General features: G+C 49.1%; 1 long non-coding RNA gene across 1 annotated transcript in view; it reads left to right on the plus strand.

The window, feature by feature from the left end:
• Positions 1-265: 265 nt before the first annotated feature.
• LOC144160510 (uncharacterized) overlaps positions 266-26,900 on the plus strand; it is a 38,023-nt gene continuing 11,388 nt past the window's right edge. Inside the window, exons 1-2 of the long non-coding RNA XR_013320377.1 lie at positions 266-401; positions 26,870-26,890. This is a non-coding gene — a long non-coding RNA (uncharacterized LOC144160510). The remainder of the gene's footprint in view (positions 402-26,869; positions 26,891-26,900) is intronic.

The raw sequence follows: 26,900 nt of genomic DNA on the forward strand, positions 1-26,900 counted from the left end.
AAGCGCACAAAGCATGTTTTAGCGTGCGCTCGCATTCTTTAAAAAAAACGCATGCTCCATTTTCTTCAGTGCATTGATAGCAACACGCGACACCAAAAATAGGCAGGAGGGCACGCTTTAGTCCGGTTGACATTGTTTTTCAGCTATGACAAGATTATTAAAAAGAAAAAAAAGTTTTGAAAGCCTGGAAACGATTTGAACCATTGTGCACGACAACCCATCTGCAATTTTGGCATTTGCCGAAGCGGTTAGACAAGGAGGGCTGAATAAAAACAGATCCCACGACAATCATTGCCTCTCTATGAGAAGGGCTTGCGTCGCACTTTACCTGGGCAAGATGAAAAACCTGGTTTTTTTGGCGGCTCTGCTCGTCTTGCTAGTCGTTGTGTATGTTCCCAATGGTAAGCGCTTGGCAGAAGTACCTTATTGTGTATGCTCAATAGATAAACGTACCATTATAGGCCCGCCACTTGTGTTGCTTTGAGCTTGCCTGATAATATTTGCCATTTATATCTTTTTACCCTGCGAATTTCTGTTGGGGGAAATGGGCAGAAATCAACAATAATAATATTGTAATTAGGCAGAATAGCAAGGTTATAGGCTCCAATCAACATTTCGCACCTACTCGTACTAATAACTTGGCAGCCGATGCAGCGAGCGAGCAGTACGGGAGCTTATTGTTCTGATTGATCCACAGGTTGACAATATGTCATTTGTTTCCTTTGGTTCCACGCTGCCTTTGCTGCCACAGTGTTATTAAATTGCTGTCTGCATTGCTGCATTCTGTATCACTGCGTTAACCTTGAATGCGGCTGCGAGATCGAAAACCTTATACTGGAATTGCGGAAGGAGATAAGGAAAATAAAAAGCACGGTGAAATTTTTAAACAAGAAGTAGGATAAGGTCAAGAAGAAACGTCTTGATATAAAAACGGAAATTGTTGCTCTGAAAGCCTTCCAAGAAAAAAATGGCACAAGAAGCCGAATGCTTGAGACGCAAGGTACGCGAATGCAGCATGCGTCTTACCGTTGAAGAACGATATTCTGGGTTGAAAATTTTGAATTCAAACGAATTGCACATGAGACATATGAAAACCTTGTGGACGTGCTTGCCAAAATCGGGGCTGATCATGAGGAAACCATCACTGTTGACGATATAAGGGTTTGTCACGGAGTCCTAAATTGGAAAACTCTTCTAACGCAAATGAGGGTGATGCTTTGGAAGAGAACATTGTAACAGTTTGCAATAACCCGATCAAAAGGATTCCGTTATGTCGAAACCACGGAAAATAGGGTTGGTTGAGAACATAGAGCGACCCGACACAGCAAACTACCGTTCCGAAACCGTGGTTGTGACTTTTTTCTTCTTCGTTACTGACCCGTGAATACCGCGTTAGCAACGCCCTACCCACATCATCTTTCTCGCGCGACGCATGCCCTTTCGAGGATTTAACAGGGTTCTCAAGAGATGAACAGGGGTACGCGGTAAAGCGACCTATGTCAATGAACATCTTTGCCCACAACTCAAAAACTGCTCGGCATGACTATTCACGGAAGCGGGAACTGAAGTGACGCTACGCATGGACAGTCTGTGTTAAAGTGAATGTCTGGCACATAAGAGTTGGCCGATTCGGTATTTATTTATTTATTTGGTTACCCCCCGGGCCCAAAGGGTGTTACAGGGGTGTGTGGGTCACATCTTGTGTAACAGAAAAAGAAAAGCAGCTGCACAAACAGAAGCTGAAAACAACGACGTAAAGATAAGCAATCACCACAATAAATTGCTTGCAGCAGATCGAAAAGCCGTGTCATCTGTTATCGCAGCTACAGACGAAAGAAGGCGGTTCCAACTAACGCAAGAGCTGGTGATAAACGAATCGTGGAAATGCTTTCTATGGCAGAAACTGACCTTAACTTCGTACAGATGATCAAAGCGTGCCGGAATGCAAGAAGGAGAAGATAGTGGCTGTTGTTTTAGAGTAGCATTTTTGTGGTACATTTTGTAAAAAACACAACCAAAATAATTTCCTCTGATGGTCGAGCAGCGGTAAAGAAAGGCCTAATTTTATGGCCGTAACGCTTTATCTGGGGTGGTAATTAGAAAGAATGAAGCGCGACGCACAATTTTGGACTTTCTCTGTTTTTGCAATGAGTGATTCGTGACCGGGATCCCAAAGAGAAGCCGCATACTCTAATGGTGAACGAATGAGTCGTTTGTAAAGAAGAAACTTTAGGAAATCATGAGCCTTATAAAAATTTCCCCGAAGGTAGCCCAACATACGGTTATCATTATTGACTACATAATAAATGTAACGTTTCCCCGACCGGTGAGATGATAAGTGTACACCAGGGTGTTTATAAGATTGGACTGTTTCGAGAGTGACGTCGTTAAGAATGTAGTTAGGTGCTGCAGAGTTAGTCAAGAAATGCGCATGCATGGGCATTTAATAATATCAAGATTCGTTTTCTACAACATACATCATACCTCAACTTGCTTAATATCGGATTGTAAAGTGTTAATATCGGATGTACTAGTTATTTCCCGATAAATTACACAGTCTTCAGCAAAAAGGCAGACTAATGAACGGATGTTAGCTGGCAAGTAATTGATGTAGAGCAACAAAAGTAAGGACCCCAACACAGAACCTCCGGGAACACCTGAACGAACGGCAGATAAACAAGAATCAAAGTTATTTACAGTAACAAATTGTGAACGGTTAGTTAGGAAGCAGCGTAGCCATGCAGGCATGTTAGTATCCAAATAAACATTGTTAAGTATAAACAATAGTTCATGTGACGTAGTGTCGAAAGCCTTTGCAAAATCAAGAAGCATGCAGTCCGTAATCTACCCGCGATCTAGAACTAAGTCATGAGTAAAACAAAAAGCTGCGTTTCACATGGGAATGATTTTGTGAACCCGTCCTGTTAGTCACTCAAAAATGAATTGTCTTCCAACAAGTTTGCAACGCACGATTAGAGGACGTGTTTCATGAGTTTGCATGAAACGGAACTTAATGATAATGGGCGAAAATTGTGCGGGGAATGTTTAACCCCAGACTTGTGCAAGGAAACCGCCCTCCCAATCTTCCAATCATCCGCAATTAAGCAAGTTTCAAGTGATTGCGTGAACAATTTTGTCAAAAATATAGAAAAATACAATTTTATGTTGATAAAAAATTTGGAATTGATGTTGTCTACTCCACATGACGACGTAACTTTTTTGTTTTTCAATTAAACCTAAAATGTCGGAGTTGTCGAATATAACTGGCTTCATAGAAAGTACCTCAAAAGGTTGAAATGCCGGATAAACGGTGACAGTAGTAACTCCATCTAGGATTTTAAGAGTAATCGTTAAGTTATCCTTATTTTGGTTACTGGTATTACAGATTTCCTTGAAATTATTTAGTAACATACATGGTAGCATTGTATTAAAAATAATTTTGAGCCTCGTTCAGTGCAACTTTGTACTGGGCGGCGGCTAACGATTGTGATTCAAAATTCGATAATCTTGCGGATCGGAATAAACGTTTCTTTTTGTTGCGCAATCTTTCAATGATCGGTTATACCATGGCGCCTGCCTTCCAGTTGTGCTCGCTTTAATTGCCACGAAGTCACCTAATAGAGCGGCGACCTTTCTTTTAAACAAATTCCAATTCTCATTAACCGATATGTCATCAAAGCCGAGTAAAAAGCTTTCGAGAAATGAAGCAAGCTCACAATTTATTCCGTCAAAATCTGCCATTTGGTAGTCCCCGATTTGCTTTCCGTTGTTCGCGCGACGAAAAACAGGCAAATTTTCTGTAAAGTGCAGAATTAAATGGTCGCTACAACCAGGTAGGGAAGAGGAGAAATAATTTCAGACACAGAAGTAAGTACAAGGTCTGAAAGACTCGTCGCTGTCATAGTAACTCTTGTAGGCTGAGTAACGAGTTGGGAAAAATTAAAATAACCGCACAGGCTCAAAAAATTGACACATTCATTCGAGTAGAGAGTAGGTTGAGGAGGCACCATGGACCGCACAATGCTTGGGTAATTAAAATCGTCTATTCGAATTATGGGAACATTAGGGAAACGTACAATGATCTTGTTGACGGCATCATGATGCCCATCGAAGAAAGAGGGACAAGTCGGAGGGGGTCGATAAAAAACGCCTACAAAACGTTTCTTGAAGGAAATGTAGACCTCCACCCAAACGATTTCTAAGTCTCAGGTAATAGAAATTGGAGATGAGAAAAAGGCTATCGGCGCAAGCAGTTTCGCACCCCCTCCGCACCTTTCTCCCCTATCACGACGATAAACGAATAAAGCTTTTTCGGAATTTGAAAAGTTCACTCTTCACCACTGTTGCTGATAACCACGTTTCACTTGAGGCAATCACGTCTGCATCGCTGTAATCAAGGACACTGCAAATATCATTGCGCATCGGCCATTATCTTTGAATATTTGTGGAAAGAAAAGAAAGATAAACTTCCTGCGACAGCGCAAGACAGCCCCCCCCCCCCCCCCCCCTTCCGCCCTTCTCGCTGACCGTTATTCTACTGCGTGTGTTGATTAGCAGGCAGCGGGGCTTTCTGCATCTGAAGCGTTAAAATGGGCAAAGGTGCCTGGTAGCTTAACCACTGTGTCACTAGCGTGATTGTAGCTGTAGCATTTTTTATTCACTTAAAGTATTTCATATCTCAGCTTGTATGGCGAATTTTGTGCTATACTAAATTGTACCAGCTTTTTCCTTGCTTGCCGCGTTGGGAGGGAATATTCTTCGCTAATGCTGACACCACTATCTGCAAGCTTCGAAGTGGAATCATTGTAAAGAAGAAAATTTGGCTACTACCGGGCTACTTTTGTTTGGTGTAAAGTTACCAACCCTGTGCGGCCGTTTAATTTCGTCATGGCCTATAGAGTTTAAAACTGCCAGCGATGACGTTAATTGGCGTATTCTCAGCCTCTTCCCATTTTTGTGAATGTTTATCAGGCAAGCCGTAAAATAAAAGATTGTTCCGCCGCATTCTGTCTTCTAGTTCGGCCTAACCCGCTAGTAAACTCTCACTTTTGCTTGCGAGACAGTGCAACACCTGGTTTAGGTTTGATAGCTCAGTTTGCATAGCACTGGCGGCCGATATTTTCGCTTCGACAGCTGTCAGTCGTTTTAAAGCAAAGCTTTTTACCTCTACCCCTAAGGGTTCTTACACGACCGTTGGTGTAAACAGAAAACTCCCGCGAAGAAATAAAAGAATTCACTAGCACCGCCGGGAATCGAATGTGGAACTAAAGGAGTAACAAAGCGATAAGCCCGTGGTCTTACCGGGTAGCTGAGACAGGTGGTGCACTCACCAAGCACATGTACGAGTTTCCCCCTGCATTCTCGCTGAATGCCACGTGATAGCTTCACGCGACCTCTCGCGCCACTGTGCACACCGCCCACGGTACGTCTAGCGGCCCTATGCGCGCCTTGCACATGTGCTAGGAGTTACAAAAATTAAAGGAAGCTCACGTCAACGCATAGAATCTCACTTCTAGAACGCCAGTGGGCTAACGCCTGTGGTCTCCAGTGTTCAAGCGAAACATCACAGCTCCTTGTTGTCCGCACTCAGGCCAAGCGACACACCAATGAACACTTTAAATACTACTTGATGGCCAGGCCATCACTCCATGCCCCAGCATCAAGATCCTGGGCCTACATTTCCAGCCTAACACCAAGAGTGACGTATCCTTCCAGCACCTTAAACACAGCATCAATCAAATCATACACATGGTCAGGCGAGTTGCCATCAAGAGACGAGGCCGCAAGGAATCTGATACCGTTCGACTAATTCAAGCCTTTGTCCTCTCGAGAATCACTTCATCAACGTCCTGTCTTCTTCTCGGCAAGGAAGACGTAAATATGCTATATATATATAGATTACAAAAAGATTGAGCAGACCATTGGTCCTCCCATAAGCGCGTCCACAGAGAGAATGCTTAACTTTATATAATGATTAGAAAAAGGATTGAGCAGACCATTGGCCTTCCCATGAGTGCGTCCACAGAGAGAATGCTTGACACAGGGATTTACAACACGCCGGAAGAGCTGCTAGAGGGCCATCTTTCTAAAAAGAAGCTCCGATTAAGCAGAACTGCGGCGGGTCGCCTCATGCTTCACCAGATTGCCTGGGCAGCACAGAATGTCACTCCGCTTGATGCACTCCCGGACTCTTTGAAACAAGAACTAAAGATACTCCCTTTGTTTAGAACTATGAATCCCTCACATGACGAGGGTCGCCGGCAAACACAAGCTCAAGCGCTCAACACTACCCTCGGTGGGGATCATGCAGTTACACAGACGCCTCCCAACACCGAGGGCAGCAGTACGCCATCATCGTGGCTACCTCCAGCACCAACCTCCTTGCGTGAGCCTCGCTCAAGACCCAAGACATGACGGCAGCACAAGGGGCAGCCATCGCCTTGGCTCTAACTCAACCAGGGGTTCGGAAGGTAGTCACAGATTCCCAACAAGCCTACCGTAATTAGCAGTCGGGTTGTGTGTCCCGACCGGCACTGCGTGTGCTAAAAAACCGCTCCCCAAACGGTTCCATTCAGCTCATCTGGACACCCGCTCACACTTGGAGGTCAACGTGGAGGGCAACTAACACGCCCACAAACACGTCTCCGCCTTTACCCCCCGTTCTGTGGAGCTGCACGGCGATAATCACCCGCTTGTCTTGTCAGGTCCTTCAGAGAGACAGCCAACCTTCGTCATACGCTGGCCTTTCCAGAGAACATTAAAGTACCCTACGGCTTATAAATTCCGGCTCCTTACCACACTTGACGCGTCTTCACTAAATGCAGCCGAATCGCTACGACCCTGAATGTAAATTTTGCTCAGACATAGGAACACTCCACCACATAATCGGGGTGTGCGACTTTAGCCCTGAGCACTCTCCTCTCTTTCCGTCAATTACCCATCAAAAGAGCAGTGGGAGTGGCTGCTGTCCAGCCCCTCTCTGGCTACCCAGCTTCAGCTGGTGGACAGAGCACAGGCGGCGAGGACTGAATATGGGCTCCACTGAAGAAGGAAACATTCCTCTGGACCGCACTTTGGGTCGTTAGAAATCTGAATACAAATATTTCCTCCACCTACTTTCTTCTCCTGCTCCTCTACCTCCTCCTCCTTCTCCGTCTCTGCCGCCATCTTGTCGCCTTCATCCGCAGCGGCAGAGACAGGAAAGTAAGATCCTCTAACACCGGGTTTGAGCTTCCTTTAATTTTATAAAAAAAAGTTTCCCCTCATGTGCTACACCAATACAACTCAACCAACAACCGTTCATACATCATGCATTGATTTAACCTTACAAGCATATTTTTTTGAAGTAATAAATGTCTGGTTAAGTGCATTTCCCTTCTTTCTGGTTTCATTATTTGTAGAGCCACGTGAGTGAATGTAAGCGGCGTGTACGGGATTTCGGCTGCACGTTAAAGATCCCCAGGTGGTCAAAATTAATCCGATGCCCTCCACTACGGCGCGCCTCATCGCCTGCGTTGCGTCGGCGCGTTAAAACCTACAATAAATCAATCAAATCAATTTAAGTGACGCAACATGGGCTATCGTTGTGGGTGCCGTTTACAGCTTTGCCTTCCAACCACATTCAGAGGGTGGATTGGCGTGAATTTTTTTCATATTTGTAATGCTCCTTTCCATTGATTCCTGGATTTCTCGAACTTCTTTTGCCGAGAGGATTAAATCTGTCTGATCTTTCTCCACTTTAAGTGTGCGTGTATTCAAGTCGTTCAGCATCGATAGGTTCTTGAATGGTATCAGTCAAGGACGCCTGCGCACGTTGAGGGGGACCTGGCTTTAACTCTAGATTCCAAGAAATCAAGAGCAGTTGTTTACAAGCGGCAAAGCATTCGCACACCATTGGCAACAGCACTCCCGCGCGTGGGAACGGCAATAAACACACATTGTTGGATCGTTAAGCGTACAGCGAGGAAAAAGATCCAACCTGGGTGTACAAGCGCGCATCTATTAGCAGCCGCAACGTAAAGCTGCTCCCACGCCCACTGAAGAGGTCCCGGCACCACCACGCGCATCACACGGGGAAGTCCGCTGATGTCCGAGTCGATTCCGTCGTCTTGTAAAATTCAGCGACGCTCTATGATAGCTGTCGCCGCCGAGAAAAGCAGTAGGGGCACCCTACGAAAACGCTGATAGATCGCAGTGACCGGCGGCCGATCAAAATTCGCAGAACTGGATCAACATGGCAACCTTGGTTTACAAGCGCGCATCTGTTAGCAGCCGCACCGTAAAGCTGCTCCCAGGCTCACTCAAAAGGGGGGGGGGGAGGGGGGGGGCGCATACCACAAGGAATGGGGGAAAGTTCGTGGCGGCTGTGTTGGGGGGAGGGTGGAGCAACATTATGAGCCAAATTCCAGAAAATCCAAAAGATATAATAAAAAATTCCCCCGCATTTCCCCGAGGGGGAGAATGTGAAAGTGCGAATGCACGGTTGTCGGCCCGCTTGCGGCGCTTGCGCTCGGCCCCCGCAGCCCACCGCCTCGCCGCCTTCTCTTCCATCTCTTCCATCGGGTTTGTAGTATCATGTGTACACCACGCAGTTATCAAGCCGCTATAACGCCGCTGAGTCGCCAACGCACGCCGCTGACGACGTAGTTTGAATGCGTTAAAGATATAAGGCGCGTCTAACACTGATATCACCGTGATATAACACTGATATCCGTGGCTTGGTCGGTAGAGCGTCGCGCTGCGGCCGCAAAGTCCTCGGATCGAAACCTGGCGCCGGATGCTGTTTCTTTTTCAAATATAGAGGAGCACTGCGGACGCCAACGCCGCCGGCGGTGAATGGTTTGGGGTCGCTTATAAAGTGCATTCGCACTTAAAAACTCATTTCTGTTCTTGGGTGTAGCAATTAAGCTTAAAAATATTTATTTCCGCTCATACAACGCAACAAGTAACCAGTGCGTTCCATAACGGCAGCATTATAATAAATAGAAGGATGGGTAGGGGATTTTTAAACAATTATCTTCCACCGAGAGGATAACGTTGTGCGGTGAGATCGCGAAAAATGGGTATTTGGTTCTCGCAAACCCGTTCTCACCTTCACTATCCGTAAGTATTAGTGGCACGCATCTCGATGCGCGCCTCGCGCATCCACAGTGGTTATCTATGAGAACGCTTTATGACTCACTATTTTTATTTTTTTCATGATACAAAATGCTCGCCGTGCACAGACAGATGGTTTTTTAATATATTCGAACGACGCCCGTTTGATACGCGGAATCACGTTTAGTGAACGCTCGATCAGGACAACACGTAGACGTGGTGAATACGATGGCCGTTTGCAGAGCGCGTCTGATATTGGGATGTGTTCCCTCAGCGAAAGCTGGGAAATGTCCCAGGCATTTATTGAAGCCTGTGTTCCTTGCATATTGATTCCAATGTTCAGCTTGTGGGCATTATCTTATCCTTACCCTTAATACTTTCCATTAAGGAATAGAATAGAATAATAGAGAATAACGCGCCGTCGTTATTCTCACTGCTCTCGCGCAGCACCGAACTGCCCTGCCGAGAGACTCGGCCCACGACGGGTTCGAGAGCGAGCCACGACTCTCGCCGCGAGTGTACGTTGTCAGTCACTTCACCGGGAAGCGATACATATCATAGTACAGGGGTTTATTACGCGGACAACCACGATACAAACACTACACTGTACTACGCACCTAGCCCCTGGGGCATATACAGCCGTCAGCGTGTGCCCAGCCCGTAGTCAGGCAGCAGTTAGCGTCCGCCGGCGTTGGCCGGCCGCAACGCTCGCTGACGTAGGGGAAGGGGGCTCTCTGTGGCCGCTACACATTTCAAGCCGCTGGACTCGATCGGCCGGCATCGGCGCTCGTCCGCTGACCTCAGACGGCGCAAGCCGTCACATCGCGGACGCGGGGGCAACCCACCAAGAAGTGGAATATGCCCGCGGAGACTCGCCGGGCATCCTAGATAAACGCACTGACGCAAATCGAGGCATGCGCTAATCGACACGGTGGGTGCCGTGACCCACGGAAGTGGGAAACAACGGTCAATGCAAGAAACGGCCAGAAGTGGCCGAAGGGCATTTACGTACCGTGCGATCTCTGCGCGTCCCAAGGGCGGTCTCGCCGGGGAGTCTCCTGCGCGCATCCCCCGTCGCCTCGTAGGGAGAGGAGGGAAGCGCGCGAGGATCGCCCTCGCCCCACCAAGGAGGAGGACGTCGCTAGCGCCTCCTCGCCCCGATATGAGGGCTTGGCCCCCACAAGCTTCACCGTAGGAGTTGCCGAATTGATTTCACAACTGGCGGACACAGCTTCGTTTTTGAAATCTTGCTCGTCCCGTCGACGCCTTTAGGTGATGTAATTAAATTAAACAAAATACGGTGTGGTCTTCAAATGTGTTTTCTCACGCTGACTGCAGGAAGGCCAAGTAAGGGGTGAAGATGCCACGAGTATTCTTGTGGACTGTCGGAGTGTTTGAACTGCCTGTATTTCACGCGCAATAATCCGTAGGACAGTGAGTTCCGTGAGAAGCTGTTTTAATGTCTCCTCGTTCTCTTAATGTAGGTCTGTAAAGACTGCTTCTGCTTTAATCCTGTGCTTGTTTATTGCTTCCGTTTGAAGACGGCATGTGCTTCTGCACATCTGAAGGGTCCAACTTTTAATTTGAAAATGTTCATTGTGTAACAAAGTGCGCAAAAAACTAAAATGGTGCAGCTACGTTTTATTAGCACTGCATTCTTCATATGTAGTACATCGTCTACTTTTAGTTCGGCTGAATTAGCTCGGCAAATACCACCAGACTCAATTAAAATGGTTATGTCTCTCCCGCTGTGAACTCGATCGGCCCCGCTCATTAGGCAGGCTTAAAACTAGAAACGCATCTTTCTATGAAGCTAACATGAATGTACTTTAACAAATAAAGGGTGTGAATAAGTTCACGCAGTATTTATTTTATAAGCATCTATATCTCAGAATAACGGGCGGACTTCATGGGTCGCTATGAAGCGCGCAGACAAGGATGTTCAGCCAGAAAAAATTAAAACAAAAACACAAACATACCAAGAAATCGGTAATGAATCAGCTTTGATTAATCTTTTGCCCAAAAAGTGCGTGCCCCCAAGTTTTGAACCCGTAAGACAGCAGCCATACCATTGGGTCCGGTGTGGTTTACCTGCGGAGATGACTTACGGGAGAAGCAATGTGGAGACAGTCCTGCGATACTAGAGGCTGCTTAGATGCAGTAATTATGGCAGAGGAGAGAGAGAGAGCTAGAACAAACATTTATAAATGAACGTAAGTGCTGAAGGTAGGGCACTCGCCCGTGGAGGTAATCCCTATTGCTGGGTACCATGGTGTAAGAATATTTAGGTGTGGACACTCGCCGGCCGCCGCGGCGGAGAACGCGGCCAGATCGTGTTCACCCTTAGTACGTACATGCGCAGACCGCAGCGGCGCGGGGCCGCTGCGAATGAGGGGCCGGCTATCGTTTGCGGAGTAGCGGGCGCAGCTGCGGTGGATGCGCTGCGTGCTTGACTTTCCGTGTCATTCACGCTGCGTTTAGGTGTTTTCTGCTGCCAGAGTGAGTAGACATTATGATTCAGCTTCCACGTTGTATTCGTCACCGATCACTGCCGCACCAGCAGCAGTGAGCGTTGTGGAACTTACGCGGTACAGCAAGGCGACGCAGTGCGCGGATATTGCGGCCCATGTGCTTTTCGATGGCAAATCTCTGCGAACGGCACTTGTAATGCGTTGTGTTTTCTCCAGCAAGAAAGGCGACTTGTAGTTAAAAATGTGTTACACATAACGGAGATTTTGCCTTTCATGGAACATGAATAATTTTTTATCCCTATGCTGAATGTATACATAGGTAATCAGGGGCTTAGACAGAGCAGTGCTATGTACACAGCGAGTCGTTATATTAAAATGTAAAAACAGGGATAACAAGTTCAGAAGTTGGTTTGTTCAGAAGTATGGTTCTTATACGTATCCGTATTTTTGTGCAGATATTACGTCGACGAAACAAATAACACAGACATTACTGAAGCAGAAAAACGAAAATTGTTTCGCCGCAAGATCTATTTCTTTTTATTTTTTTACTTGTGGCGTATAGAAACCCCCGAAAATAATTTCTGGATACGCCACTGTGGGAAATAATAGACACCGCAATGCAAGGCTTCAAATTAAAACCAAATTGGAATATACAAATCGTACAGAACACGGGCACCAATTGCATGCTTTCGCCGATGCCGCAGTCAGTGTTACACTGATGTTGTTCGATTGAGCTCCCTAATCAGTAAAATCTCACGATATCAAAAGTCTGGATGTCACAAGTTCTCCGCAAGAAATAATTGAGGCTTCCGCAGATTTTGACAAAAAAAAAACGTGCATAGATAAAAGAAAGGAAACAGAAACATGAGCTCTTGTATTTTCCTTTATCGCCATTGTCTACGTGCAGTTTTTTTTTGTAAAATAGTGTGAAAGAACCAGTTAGCCCAAGTTCCAAATTAATTAGAAATAACTGAGGCTAATGATGCCGGTATCTTCCGTGTGTTTTCAAAGAAGCATTTACACATGCACACCACACGCCGTCTGCCATGGCAGCGATGCGGTTAAGTTTATACAGCCATCGCGGGCCCAGTTTTTACCCGCTGCACATTTTGGTTTAACATACTACTTTTATAAAGCTGTATAATTTGCCCTAACCCTACTAAGTTCGGTGGAGAATTTTGTGGTCCACGAAGTCGCCTTACCACGCCGACTGCAATTATTCCCAACTGATATCCGCCAATCCCAGTTTAGAGTCGCGTCAGTATTTTATATCTGGGCGTGCACGCCTGTGTTTGCGTGAGATAGACAACCGCTCAGCACCGTCGGTATCATCATGAAAGCCGAGCTTGATGGAGAAACGCCTGGTAAATTTTCACTGACCATTTTCGCGTCGAGTAGGCAGCACTGCAGTGCCTTAGCCATTAAAATGTCGCATATGTATTGTCGTGGTTTAGCTTCGTTCCGGGCCCTCGCGCATACAACGGCGCAGGCGTCACGCTACACAGGAAAACAGCGCGGGTTGTGTGCCTAGCTATGGAGGTAGTATTTCTGATACAGGCGAAATACGAAAGTGTCACTGACGTCTCTGGTCACGTTAAAGAACCACAGTTGGACGAATTTTACCATATTCTCTACACGGCGGGCATTACCACCCCACACCTTGGGCGATTTAGACTGCTCAAGCAACATTTCTTGCTACGCGTAGGCTCTTCGGCCCAAAAGGGCGAACGTGTGCGTTTAGCACAACCTTTTATTTTAAAAGGCGGCAAAGTAATTACGCTCTCGGGAGTCGTGCGGATGAGCAAAAAAAAATTATTCGCAATAGAAGAGTTTCGACAACGAGCTCGGAAAGGTCGCACGACCGCGTTCTCGCTGCTGTTCCGCGCACTGCTGCAGTTCCGCGCACTGCTGCAGTTCCGCGCACTGCTGCAGCTTCTGTGAGTAAAAATGAAAGTAGGCCAAAAATATTTGTTGTCGACTGTATTTTCAATCTCTCTGTGCCTATCAGTAATTAAAAAAATTCACGTACGCGCCGCTTCACCGAACGATCTCCCAGCCCCTGCATTACGGCTGCCGTAGCTCGGCTAGCAGACAGATGATGATGATGATGATGATGATGATTATTAGTGGCTTTCCCTTTAAATCGGGGCGACGGCCGTCAGCAACCGACTTGCCTGTTTTATTACGTTTACTTGCCCAACTCCCAGCTAACCTATAGATTTGCTTCCTCCCTCCCATCTCTCCCTCTTTTCTGTTTTAAACTCATCGCACCCACCCCCCCTTTTGTCTCCCCTCGCTGTTCTAAATTCTCGTCCGCATGATTACTCCGCCTGCGTACTTATCCCTTCCCTACTTTTCCTCCACCACCACTCCAGTCGCCTCTTCGTCACCTCTATGGCCTTGAAGTTGAGGTTCCCCCTCGCCCCAAATCCCAAAGCCTCCGCCAGCGTCGTTTCCCCCTCACCCCGCGGTGGCCGTATCTCTGTGCAGCTCATGACAATATGGTCTATAGTTTCCCGATCACTGCCGTAGCATGCACACGTTTCATCCTGCTGCCTGTAGCTACCCGTATATGCCCGGGTTCTCAGGTACCCTGCCCGTGCCTCGTAAAGCAACGCACTGCCTCTCGTATTGCCATAGAATCCCTCCTTCTTAATTTCCCGTTTCTCTGCCCTACAAGTCTCCAGGGTTTTTTTCGCTTCCATTCTCTGTGCCCACTTTGTCGTCTCTGCTGCCTTTACCTGCTTTTTAACTGTTGTGTAAACTCCGCTTTCCCCTACCGACTTTCCGTACCGCTTGGTCAGCTGTCTGGTCCTCCGTCTCCACCGCGTGTCCACGCTCCTCAAATACAGGTACTTAAACCCCCTCGCGGCCCATTTTTCGTCCTCCATGTCACGAAGTCGCTCCTCAAACTTTATCTTTCTCTGCGCCTCCCTCGCATCGAAAGACGACCAGCCCATATCCCCTTGTACCGCTTCATTTGTAGTTTTACTGTGGGCCCCTAGGGCCAATCTGCCTACCGCCCTCTGATTTACTTCCAGGCCCGCTTGGGTCTCTGGCTTCATGCACAGAACCGAATTAGCGAAAGTTAATCCTGGTACCATGACCCCTTTCCAGACTCCCCTTATCACCTCGTATTTGCTGTATCCCCAGAGGGCTCTATGCTTCATTATAGCCGCGTTCCGTTTTCTTTCGCCTTAAGGTGAGCCTCATGCGCCTGCGTGTAATCTTCGCTGTTGTTCAGCCATACTCCTAAATATTTATACTCTTTCACCAATGGTATTTCTACATGCTGCACTGATACTGTTTTGTGTTCCTCGCCGTCATTAAGGATCATGATCCCCGATTTTTCTCTGCTAAAGGATAGCCCTAGGTGCGTCGCTTCTTCGCCGCATATATCCATCAAGCCCTGCATACTTATCCAGTTGTCCGCAATCAACAATATTGCCACGAACCATGCATTGGGTTTGTTTATTTGCGTTTTGCTTTTACCGCCCGGCTGCGCCGGTCTGTGTTATCTCCGTGCCAAGGGAAGCGCGTGTTCCATTCTTTCTTTCTGTGCCGCATGTGTTATCTGTTCAGATAGGGAGAGCATTCCGATCTAACGTGAACATCCCGGAATAATCTTCTTGCATCTACAACGTTCTCGATGCGAATCGACGGTTCCAGAACCACGCGCGCCGAAAGATAAAAAGCCTGCAGAGCAGACGCCGGGGCATTCGATTCTGCGACGCTCGCTGACGCAAGTCACTTTGTTGACCGCTGCTTCGCCGCCTCTGTATTCTTTTGAGTTGTTAGGGGAGCACAAGTTCGCTCCAATAAACTTGTTTCTCCTGCAAGACAACTGCGTCGTCCTTGTCTCCGTGACATCTGGTGGAGGTGCGGGGTACGCACCCTTCATGCCCACTGCAGCCTCGGGAAGCCGCCAAGCCAGTCCAACAAGAGCCAGCCTCCGCCTGCAACATTTACCACCCGAGTTCGGTTTGATGCCAAGAAGGGCCAAAGAGAAGGAACGCTGCAACCAACACCATGGTACAAGAAACAACGTCGCCAATCATGCTGCAGCAGCCCCGGGAACCGCCATCGTTCCGGGGAGCCCCCGCTGAAGATCCAGAGGAATGGTTGGAGAAGCTGGAGCGCGTGCGGATCTTCAACAGGTGGGACGATGAAGAAACATTCCGGCATGTTTTCTTTTACTTGGAGGATGCAGCCCGAACTTGGTTTGAAAACCACGAGAGTGCCTTGACCGACTGGACGCAATTCAAAAGCGAGTTCCTTAAGACCTTCACGACCGTGGTGAGAAAAGAACGAGCTGCGATTTTACTGGAAACTCGAACGCAACACCCGAACGAAGGAGTCGTAATCTTCGTCGAGGAAATGAAGCGACTTTTCCGCCGTGCGGACCCTGGAATGACGGAAGAAAAGAAACTACGGTTTCTGATGCGAGGTGTGAAGCAAGAGCTCTTCGCGTGCCTTGTTCGCAACCCCCCCAAGACCGTGTCCGAATTCGCGTCTGAGGCCGCCGCGATGGAGAAGACGCTCGAAATCCGAACGAGGCAGTACGACCGCCCGATCAATGCGCTGGTTTCGGAGACGCTTGGTGCCAGCGCTATCAACTCCGACTCACTACGCGACACTATCCGCGAAATAGTGAGGGAGGAGCTGCGGAAACTGCTCCCGACGCCGCCGCAACCACAAGTCGCTTCTCTTACCGACGTCATTAGAGAAGAAGTGCAGCAAGCGCTGGGAACTTCAACGACGCCAGTAGCACCTCGCGAGCCGCAAGCCATGACCTACGCGGCTGCTGTACATCGCCCTCGCCCACCTGCACCCTATCGTCACGAGGCTCCGTACCGTCGTCCCCTCTCGCCGGCCCGACCACCTGCGGCGCAACCCCCTGCCCCAAGGAAGACCGACGTGTGGCGAACGTCCGACAATCGTCCGCTGTGCTACCACTGCGGAGAGGCCGACCACGTCTACCGTCGCTGCCCCTACAGGAGGCTCGGTTTGCGAGGGTTCTCCGTCGACGCACCCCGCCCCCGAACTGGCCAGCGCCCATCGGAGATCGAAGAGTACCTGTCCAGCACCAGCCGTCGACCAGCCCGTTTCAACCGTTCGCCGTCACCCTACCCATACCAGTCGCCGAACCGCCGTAGCAATGCTGAGTTCTCACGTGGAAGGTCCCCCAGCCCACGCGGGGGAAACTAAAAGCAGCAACTTCTGGAGGTAAAGTTGCACGATCGCGGAAAAATGAAAACCCTCCAACGACGCAACGACTCGCGGAAGACAGTGACTCACAACATGCCCTCATCCCGACGACCCGACACAGACCTGACGAGACTCCCGTACACGACGACAGCTATACGCCGCGACGCGCACCCGACTGGACCCAGACGTCCGTTGAGAAGACGACGACAACGACGATGCACAGTGCCCGACCGTCAACACGTACAAGCAGAGATACGACGCCCCGACGAACCCGGAACTCGAGGAAGACTGCATCTGACGTCAAGGTGTCCATCGACGGCTTTGACGTAGTCGCCCTCGTAGACACGGGAGCTGACTATTCGGTAATGAGCGGACCATTTGCGTCTAAACTGAAGAAAGTTATGACCAGATGGGACGGTCCGCACATACGCACAGCAGGAGGCCACCTCGTGACGCCAAGTGGAACGTGCACATCGCGCGTCACCATAGACGGCACAACGTACCCTGCGGCGTTCGTCATTCTGCCTAACTGCTCCCGCGACGTAATTCTTGGAATGGACTTTTTGATGGACAACGGTGCAATAATCGATCTGCAGACCAAGTCAATAACTTTTTCCCCCAATCACTCCATGACGCCGGAACCGAACCCCGAACGACGTGCTGCTGTAAGGATTGCCGATGATCATGTCACCCTGCCACCCCGCGCAAGCTTGATGGTCGCAGTCTACTGTGAAGATGCTGCTCCTGACGTCGACGCTATCGTAGACACCGATCAAAGGGTGCTTCTCAACCGTGGTGTGTCGGTCGCAAGAGGCATTGCGCGCTTCAAGGAACACCAATCCCACATTTTGGTTACGAATTTCACCGAGGAGTACCAGCATTTAAACAAGGGCGCGGCAATTGCATTCCTCGAAGAAGCGCAAGAAGCAAGTGACGTGATCGCGGTCGCCGACTTTGAACGCACACCCGTAGAAACCTTCAAGCTCCCGCAGCCTTTCGACGTGAATCCGGCGCTACCGCAAGAACAACGGAACAAGTTATTGGCTTTGCTGCGTCGCTATAGCGAATGTTTTTCGTCGAGCGCAAAACTACGTCAGACCCCTCTAGCGAAGCACCGAATAATAACCGAAGATGGAGCCCGACCCACCCGACAGTCACCGTACCGCGTCTCTTCACACGAGCGGGAAGCCATCCGGACTCAGGTCGACGACATGCTCAGCGACGACATTATACAGCCCTCGAAAAGCCCCTGGGCTGCGCCCGTCGTACTCGTAAAGAAAAAAGACGGCACATTAAGGTTTTGTGTTGACTACCGGCGACTGAACAAAATCACGAAAAAGGACGTGTACCCCCTCCCCCGAATCGACGACGCCCTCGACCACCTCTGCCACGCGAAGTACTTCTCATCGATGGACCTGAAGACCGGCTACTGGCAAATTGAAGTGGACGAGAGAGACCGAGAGAAGACTGCATTTATAACCCCAGACGGCCTATACGAGTTCAAGGTGATGCCGTTTGGGCTGTGCACAGCACCAGCGACGTTTCAAAGAGTCATGGACACTGTGCTAGCTGGCCTTAAGTGGCACACCTGCCTCGTATACCTCGACGACGTAGTGGTATTCGCCCGGACTTTCGACGAACACCTTGCAAGATTGGAGTCTGTACTCGAGGCCATTCGTACGTCGGGGTTGACGCTGAAGCCTGAAAAGTGCCGTTTCGCATACGAGGAACTCAAGTTCTTGGGCCACGTCGTCAACGCCGCGGGAGTCCTACCTGACCCGGCAAAAACTTCAGCTATCGCGAACTTCCCTAGGCCGAAAGACAAGAAGGGCGTGCGAAGATTTCTGGGGCTGTGCGCATACTACCGGCGCTTCGTCGCAAACTTCGCACGCATTGCAGAGCCACTCACGCGCTTGACGAAAGACAGCACCCCTTTCAGCTGGGAAAACGACCAAGAAAAAGCATTCTCCGAGCTGCAAAAACGCCTGCAAAGCCCGCCCGTGCTCGCTCATTTCGACGAAAATGCCGAAACGGAAATGCACACGGACGCCAGTGATATAGGCTTGGGTGCCGTCCTTGTCCACAAGCAAAGCGGCTGCGAAAGGGTAATCGCCTATGCCAGCCGTGGTCTGTCGAAGGAAGAGAAAAACTATTCTGCTTCTGAGAAAGAGTGCCTGGCTATTATATGGGCGATTTCAAAATTTCGCCCATACGTGTATGGAAGGCCATTCAAGGTTATAACAGACCACCATGCGCTGTGTTGGCTCGCCAATTTGAAGGACCCCTCTGGCCGTCTTGGGCGCTGGAGCTTGCGCCTGCAGGAGTTCGACGTTACAGTCGTTTATAAATCCGGCAGGAAACACTCCGACGCCGACTGCCTGTCCCGCGCCCCCGTCGACCCACCACCACAAGACTCTGATGAAGACAGCGCGTTCTTCGGGATCGTGACGGAGAGCGACCTAGCCGCCCAGCAGCGTGCCGACCCCGACTTACGCGTCATAATCAAGTACCTCGAGGGATGCAACGTTGCCGTTCCTAGGACCTTCAAACGCAGCTTACCAGCATTCAGCCTGCGAAACTCCGTCCTCGTGAAGAAGAATTTCAGCCCCGGAACAAGAGCGAATTACCTTCTCGTCATCCCCGCGGACCTTCGTGACGAAATTTTGGAAGCGTGCCACGACGACCCGTCTTCCGGACATCTCGGCACAGCCCGCACTATTGGAAAAATCAAGGCGAGGTACTACTGGCCCGGCCTTACCACTGACGTCACCCACTACGTCCGGAGCTGCCGTGACTGCCAGCGACGAAAAACACCGCCGACAAGACCCACCGGACTTCTGCAACCGATCGCCGTCCCATCGAGACCATTTCAACAGATTGGAATGGACCTTTTAGGCCCGTTCCCTACGTCACGATCACAGAACAAGTGGATTGTCGTAGCGACAGACTACATGACGCGCTACGCAGAGACCGCCGCTCTTCCGAGGGGGACTGCACAAGAAGTGGCAAAGTTCTTTATAAGCCAAGTTGTGCTGCGACATGGAGCCCCGGAAGTCCTAATCACCGACCGCGGAACGGCATTTACTGCGGAGCTGATGCAAGGAGTATTACGCTACAGCAACACGGATCACCGAAGAACGACGGCGTACCACCCCCAAACGAACGGACTAACAGAACGTCTGAACAAGACAATCGCAGATATGCTGTCAATGTACGTTGACGTTGAACATAAGACTTGGGACGAAGTGCTCCCGTATGTCACGTTTGCGTACAACACGGCTATCCAGGAGACGACGCAGCTGACGCCGTTCGAGCTTGTCTACGGTAGAAGGCCAACTACGATGCTCGACGCCATGCTTCCGCATGTAGAAGACGACGACCTCAACGCCGACGTCCAAGGATACCTTCAACGTGCGGAGGAGGCCCGCCAGCTCGCTCGAGTTCGTATAAGGGACCAGCAGCTGGTGGATGCCGGCCGCTACAACCTCCGACGCCGAGACGCCGAGTACCAACCAGGGGATCGGGTGTGGGTTTGGACTCCCATCCGACGACGCGGACTGAGCGAGAAACTTCTGCGACGGTATTTCGGACCCTACCAGATTCTGCGACGTGTTGGCCAACTTACCTACGAAGTGATCCCCGATGGTGACTCCGGCACATCACGACGACGTACGCGGCCCGAAGTCGTCCACGTGGTTCGCTTAAAACCTTTCTACGAACGATGACGAACTTTTATTTTCATTTTCGGACTGTCGCTTATGTTAGCATCGGGTCGATGCACTCATAGAGGGGGGGTAATGCCACGAACCATGCATTGGGTTTGTTTATTTGCGTTTTGCTTTTACCGCCCGGCTGCGCCGGTCTGTGTTATCTCCGTGCCAAGGGAAGCGCGTGTTCCATTCTTTCTTTCTGTGCCGCATGTGTTATCTGTTCAGATAGGGAGAGCATTCCGATCTAACGTGAACATCCCGGAATAATCTTCTTGCATCTACAACGTTCTCGATGCGAATCGACGGTTCCAGAACCACGCGCGCCGAAAGATAAAAAGCCTGCAGAGCAGACGCCGGGGCATTCGATTCTGCGACGCTCGCTGACGCAAGTCACTTTGTTGACCGCTGCTTCGCCGCCTCTGTATTCTTTTGAGTTGTTAGGGGAGCACAAGTTCGCTCCAATAAACTTGTTTCTCCTGCAAGACAACTGCGTCGTCCTTGTCTCCGTGACAATATGTCGTCTGCATACATTAGTCACGGAACCCGTTGTTCCACCACCTGCCCGTTTTTCATGTAGGATAAGCCGAACCCCATCGTGCTGACTTCTAGCTTCCTTTCTAACCCCGTCATGTAGATCATGAACAGCAGCGGAGACAGAGGACATCCTTGTTTCAAACCTTTGTAGGTATGTTACCCCCTCCCACACTATTTGCACTTGGTTCTCCCGGTATAGCTCCCTGAGTAAGCTAATGAATTCTGCCCCAACTCTCTCGTCCTCCCCGATACTCCAAAGCCGCTCCCTGTCTACACTATCATACGCCGCTTTAATGTCCAGAAAGGCTAACCACAAAGGTCGGTTTTGCATCTTCGCCACCTCTATGCATTGGCTTACCACGAATAAGTTGTCGTCTAGTCTTCTGTCCTTTCGAAACCCATTTTGAAGCTCCCCTAATATCCTATTTTCTTCCACCCACTGCTCTAGTTCGAACTTCACTGCCTGCATTGCTAACCTGTACAGCACTTTCGTGACGGTTACTGGCCTATACGAGCTTGGGTTTGTCCTGACTCCTTTGCCCTTGTACACTAAGTTCATCCTGCTCATTTGCCACGCGGCCGGTATTGCCTTTTCTTCTATCTTTGTTCTGATGGCTTGCAGTAGTTTTCCCTTGCTTTTTGGTCCTAACTGGTTAATCAACTCCATCGGTATCCCATCCGTGCCTGCCGCGGTATTCATGGGGACCTTTTCCTCTGCTCTTTTCCATTTCAGCTTGTCCCCATCTATCTCCAGACATTTCGGCCTACCCGCAGCGACATCTCTGTGTCGCTGCGGGGCCTCTTCATCCACCTTACCGAACTTCTCCGTGATGATTTTGTGCAGGTATGTTAATGCTTCCTCTCTCTTGAGCATCTGCCCCTGCTCGTTTTCTATAGTACCGCCTTGTGTGGGACTCGTACACTTCCCTAATGCCTGCACATGGTTCCAAAACTTTTTCGGCGCGTCTCTACCCCTTCCTCGTATTTGCGCTACCCATCGATCGCTGTCCCCCTTTATTTTCACCTGCACTAATTGCTGCACTTCCTGTTTCATTTGCTTATACTGCTCCCATTTTAGGTCCACCTCCTCCTGATGTCTCCCCATCCTCTTGGCCTGCCTGTGCTCTCTAGACGCCTGTTTACGCCTCTCTATCGCCGCCTTTATTTCTTTGTTCCACCAGCTTTTTGGTGTTTTTTTTCCTCTCCATCGATTGGCCACCTCTGCCTTGACTATTTTTTCCTGCATAGTCTTGATGAGCCTGTCATATTCCCACTCTTCTCCAGGATTTCTTTCTATGTCAGCCTCTATGCTTTTGGCTATATCCGCAATTTGTTTGCTGTTTAACTTTGTGCACTGCCTCGGTCGGCCCGTTTTTTCGCCCCCCCGTTTTCCAAAACTCAGGTTTATGCGCTTGTGATCACTGCCCAGACTGTGGCCCCCTTCCTCATCTATGGTCATTCCATCCAACCATTCATAAAATCACTCTGAAATAAGGCAGTAGTCAATACTCGACTGTCTCCTACCACACTCCCACGTTATTTGACCCTCGCATTTTTGTTCCCTATTTACTATGATCAGCTTCTGGTACTCACACATATCTAGCATTAGATTTCCGTTGAAGTCGGTGTACCCGTCTAGATCTTCAATGTGGGCGTTCATGTCCCCTACCAATAGTACCTCCCCGGAAGGTTTCAAATCTTCGATGTCCTTTTTTAGACACGCCACTAGTTTTTCGTTTTGTTCTTTGCTATCCTTACCCGTCCACAGGTAAGACACCCCTAAAGCCGTCTCCCTCCCTACCCTCCACTATCCCTTTCATCCACTCATTTTCTTTACAGACTTCTTTCACTCTCTTCCAATTAGCCCCTGCCGTACCAGCATACCTACTCCACCGCCTTTTCTCAATCCAGCCGTCCTGTTACAACCTTCCCATACATACTCTCCGATTACCGGTTCCCTCCAAGTCCCGTAGGTGCGTCTCGGTCACAGCGTATACCTGGATATCTTCCTCTTCTAGCTGCTTAGTAATCTCCATCCACTTCTCTCTTTTCCTGCCACCCTGCATGTTTATGTACGCGATATTCAGTTTCCCCCCTCTCTTCTTTACACGCCGTCGTCGTCCCTTTCGTTTGCCTGCACCGATCTGCACCGACCCCGCTATCTCCTTTTGCTCCTTGCATTTGTCTACGCCATCTTCGCAAAGGCCTGTGGACCCCCTAAAAGGAAAGAGTTCACGCCGCGTGTCATCTTCCGATGGCTGCTCCCACCTGCCCGTTGAAATGCACTCCGTCACGCTGGAACGCCCTTTTCCGGACCATCAATCGGACATCCCTGTTGATGTCTAGGACAACGAAACTCAGCTCCTTGCCAAGCTCCTGTATGTCTCGGTTTACCGCTACAACTTCCCTTTCCACATGCACCCCTCTCCCAATTATCTCTGGTACTGTGCTCACGACGACCTGCACATGTGGGCACAGCACCCGAAGTTCCTTCACCTTCTCTGCTCTGTATCAGAAAGAACTTGTGTACTTGAACATGTAATTTCGAGTTATCTTGGCATAGCAGATGCGCCTGTAGTTTGTTTGTTTTTCTTTTTCTTTTTCACGCGTGTGACGTCATTGTATTCTTCCTTTATATTTCCGCAAGCAATAAAATATTGCTCAGTTGATAGTAACAGCGCTATTGTCTGTGTCTTCTTCTTCGCTGTCCTCGTTTAAAGCGCTGTTTCCCAGTGTAAATATGAACCAACTAGCCCAAACCCAAACTTTAGTTCCTTCACCCCCTTTTCTAGCTGCTTGCGCACTCCCGCGCCCCTTCCCTGCAGAACTTCATTGGTTCCTCCTGCGATAATCACTAGGTTCTGCCCCTGCATATTTTCCCACATTTTATCCTTTGCCTTTTCTAACACTACCTTGACCGTCTGCCCCGGGAACACGCCAACCGGCACTCTCTCGTCCTCCTTCACCCGGCCTCTAATCTCCATTTCTGAGTACCGCATGTTGGAGTCCCCCGCCACGATCACCATGCGCCTTTCTTCCTTTTCCGGGCTGCCCCCCGGCGCGGCCACCTGCTCCCGCGCCGGCTGAGTCAGCGCCAGTCCTCCGGGATCGTCTTCCGGCGTGGCGTCTTTGTCCTCCTCCTTTTCCTTCTCGGGGTCATGCACTGCCGACACATCTGCCTCGTGACCTGCTTCATCGTTTGTTGGGATGTCACCCTTCGTCGCCAGTTTGACCTCCATTTGCGCCAACCTCGCTTCGAGTGCCTTCCTCTGCTCTTTTTCATCCTTCAACTCCTCCTGAGCTCGCCTACCTGAACTCTGAGCTGCTCCTTTTCTTCCTCGAGCCGGTCGAGACGCGACGCTAGCACACACACTCTGCACATGAAGTCCTGCCCTTCCGCGTCCTCGACCGACTCGAATCTCGTCTCCTCGAGCGGGTATTCGTGCTCGCACCCCGTGCACATCACACCCGGCTTCTTCCTCTGAGGCATGGCGCAGTACCCCAACCCGGATCGTAGATATGCTTTCATGGCGTTCACATCATAATCAAGTCCATTTTACGTAATCATGCTCATGCGGTATACAGTCAAATCTCGGTACAACGAACACCACATTAACAAACTTTTCAGATTAACGAGCATTTTAAATCCCACGCCGACTCCTTATAGCTGTAATTTAAAATTATTTCAGTGCTACGTAATTCAAAATAGCAAACTTTTCAAGATAACGATCGTTTTATTTAGTTCCGTGCCATGTTAACGACGCCTCTTTACTATGAACTCATATTTTCAAGGCCGGAGATTCTTAGATTTCCGTTGAACAATCGCGGCAACCGGAGCCGTATGCTTGGAGACGACACAGCAAAGCGCAGCGCAGAAGAGGACGTCTTGCAACTTGCTCCACGGAATGCACGAGCCGATGCGAGACAGAGAAACAAATAAGGTGACGAGAAGAGAAACAAATGAAGCATGGGTGGCCTCCTCTGTTCAGAAGCCGCGGCCGCGCTATTCGCGCCCCACCTCGAGTTTTTCTACGTTCGATGCTGCTCGGGTTGCTGGCTGGATCTTCACGGACATCAGCCGAGCACACCACAGAGGACAATCTTCAGAGCATGAGCGTTCAGGGTGAATATTGCAGCGAGGACGGCATGAACGACGATGCCTCTGAGGGTGCCGCGGCAGCAATCGGAGACTGCGACCAGCACGTGACGACTGCGGATGTGCTGGACACCGTACTAAAATCGCACATTTCCGGGGAAAACTGCGCGGCCACGGAGTCAGTCCACGGGGATCGGAGTGGATCGGAGCGGATCGGAGCTGAGCTTGCTATCGGAGCGGAGCGGACCGTGAAAAACGGTCAGCTAAAACTCTCCAGTATGTACCAACTGTCCCGTCAGCAAACCCTTCTACATAAATACTTGTCCGGAAGATGGAAAGTGAGAGCTCTTTGAATGAGAAAACATTTTTTGAAATCTACGAAGACGGCTACCGGAAAAAGCAAGTTACACGAAGTTTACGAGGGCTGCTATGACACTGACGAATTTTTATTTTAGTATTCGGTAAACCTGGCTCTTGTTTCATTAAGCTTGAAGCACGGGGTAGGCGCTTACGTAGGATTACCACTCGATATATAAAGAGTATGCCCATATGATTTTTGGGCAGGACTAGTGTACAACCCTGCGAGAAACAGTGGATTGGCATCTCAACTTAAATATTTCATAAAATCTTGCATGATGACTTGAAGATAAAAAAAATCAAAGTTTTGTCGGCCTACGCACGTGTACGTCAAGACGAGCTGTAAAGTTTTTTGTCACTTAATAGCTACAGTGACAACGGATCTTTTTAGTTGATATGCACTGGTTTGGTTGGTATATTTGCAAATGCGGTCGCATTCTTGGATAAAGGCCAATTGTTGCACGTACGCCACTGGGTGGTCGGTTAGACAGAGTCTCTGTGGAACGGCACGCCAAATGCCACCAACTTGAGCCTTTCGCTCATCAGAATACCAGCCTCACTGCACTGAAGTGCAGTGAGGCTGGTATTCTGTGCATTTCCCCAAGGGAAAATTTCAACGTAATGTGGACCAATCCATAGCGATGAACGGAAGGTATGTTTCAGTTGTCAGTGTAATCATGCATTATCTTTTTCTAAAATACCCCTGAAGAGAATGTTATGAGCGGGTTTTACATGTTTTTGGTGGTGATACTCGCAGCAGTTCCTCCAATAGCATCGTGAAATTAATAATACAAAAAATATCTGCGCCTGTAATTTTTATATTAAGCTCACACAATAACAATATCCAATAGCAACTCTGTATGTAGTGCGCTCTAACGTCAGTCACCATAACGTTTCTATTAGTGCGGCAACCCGAGCACCACTGATTTTGATTTCCATAGAAGAAAACTGCAAATAATTTAGTCTCCGGAATCCCTCGACAGCAGTGAGGGTACGTGGTTCTTTCTCGACCAGGAACCCATTAAATAGATCCAACCTACCGATAAGATGGTGAATTGGATAAGCAATCCGTCTACGGACTCTTGTTTCTCTAGTTAGGCAAAGAACCCATGGAAGCTTTTTTTTAGAATTTCCTTTAAATGTAGAAGACCCTTGCAATATAAGCAAGAGTATATCTGAAGCCGAATCGTTACCCTACACAGCCGATGCATGACCACCCTTCCGTACTGATATCTGCTCAGTTTCCGTTTCAAGTACCTGTTGTAATGGTTCCTCTCCACAGAACCACTTAACGGCTGCATAATTGTTATTTTTATGTTTAATATTGCACACCATGCAGGCATTGTGCTGTAATTTGTCTTCACATAGACTGAAGCACATTTTTTCTATCCTCACAGGTGCAGATGGAGAAATACGAAGTGAGTACAC

The sequence above is a fragment of the Haemaphysalis longicornis genome, unplaced genomic scaffold, assembly GCF_048455015.1.
Source record: "Haemaphysalis longicornis isolate Haplotype H1 unplaced genomic scaffold, Haemaphysalis longicornis Haplotype H1 scaffold_101, whole genome shotgun sequence".
Lineage (NCBI taxonomy): Eukaryota > Metazoa > Arthropoda > Arachnida > Ixodida > Ixodidae > Haemaphysalis > Haemaphysalis longicornis.